The following is a 1,256-nucleotide window of genomic DNA, read 5'->3' as shown; positions in this document are numbered from 1 at the left end:
ACAAAGACAGCCTCCCCCTTCCCCCCTAACAAAAAGCCTAAACACCCCACCCCCTTCCCCCACAGACCTCCTCGCCCCTGGACCCCAGGGAACGAAGTTCTGCGGCGGCTGTACTGAAAACGAGAAGGTGCGAGTGAAGGTCGTGTTGGACACTCTGGAAGCCGATTACAAGGACCTGGCGTGCGAGCTTCACAACTTCAGCAAGATTCCTCTCTTCTCGCAAAATCCCTGCGCTTGAAGGTGTGTGAGTCATACGACCTTTGGTATCATTATAGATATACTTGTTAATGTTATTATTGTTAATATCGCCTCTTATCTTTTTTCTTATGATTCATACGAAGTTTAGTATCATTGTGGATATGGTTGTTAATGTTATTCTTGTTAATATCGCCTCTTATCTTTATTTTTCCTGAATTAAATTGCAGCACGAGATCGCAAGGCATCATCACGTGAAGGCGAGAGTAATCACGAATTAATTACGATTCAATTCAAGGATGACGATGTGGCTTCATGTGCTTGTACAGCTTGTGTAGTAAATGTTTATCTCGAACGGGATGGCTTGTTTTCTAAACCTTGAGAGACTGGAGGCTACTAGAAACCACTCCCCCAATACAAAGGTGAAAGAGTTAGAAACACTTGGAAGCAAATAGAAACCACTTCCCCTCCTCGAAAATGAAAGGTGAAGAGAGTTAGAAACCACTTAGAGGCAAGTAGAAACCGCTCTCTCCCATAAAAGATGAGCTGAGTAACCACTTTCCCTCGAACAAATAGAAACCGCGCCCTACCAAAAAAGGATCATAAAGGGAAAAAAAAAGAGACGTGAAAGGATATTATAAGGAATTAGAAACCCCTTTCCCTCCCCCAACACAGAAACCGCTCTCTACTAAAAAAAAAAAAAGAAAGGGTGAGGAAAAAAGATATTAGAGTGAGTTAAAAACCTTCCCAACACTGGAAGCAAGTAGAAACCGTTCCCCACAAAAAAGGGTAAAGGGAGAAATGACTTTCGTGAGAATTAGAAAACACATTCCCTCCTGCAATAGAGAAAATATGAACACTGGAGACGAGTAGAAACCGCCCTTCCTCCAAAAAGGGGGGAGGGAAGAAATAACATCACAGAGAATTAGAAACCACACTCCCCCTCTTCAAGGAAAAAGAGACTAACTAGAGCTAGAAACCGCTCTTCGCTTAAAAGAGGGTAAAGGGAACATTAGAGACCATTAGAAACCGAACTGTCCCCTCTAAAAAAGTACAAATGA

The 1,256-nt window shown here is 42.6% G+C and overlaps 1 long non-coding RNA gene across 1 annotated transcript in view; it reads left to right on the top strand.

Moving 5' to 3' along the window:
* Positions 1-555, top strand: part of LOC119594482 — a 1,692-nt gene extending 1,137 nt beyond the window's left edge. Inside the window, exons 3-4 of the long non-coding RNA XR_005230627.1 lie at positions 66-240; positions 426-555. This is a non-coding gene — a long non-coding RNA (uncharacterized LOC119594482). The remainder of the gene's footprint in view (positions 1-65; positions 241-425) is intronic.
* The last annotated feature ends 701 nt before the right edge of the window (positions 556-1,256 follow it).

The sequence above is a fragment of the Penaeus monodon genome, chromosome 34 (assembly GCF_015228065.2).
Source record: "Penaeus monodon isolate SGIC_2016 chromosome 34, NSTDA_Pmon_1, whole genome shotgun sequence".
Taxonomy (NCBI): Eukaryota; Metazoa; Arthropoda; class Malacostraca; order Decapoda; family Penaeidae; genus Penaeus; species Penaeus monodon.
This window is presented reverse-complemented; position numbering and strand designations above follow the sequence as displayed.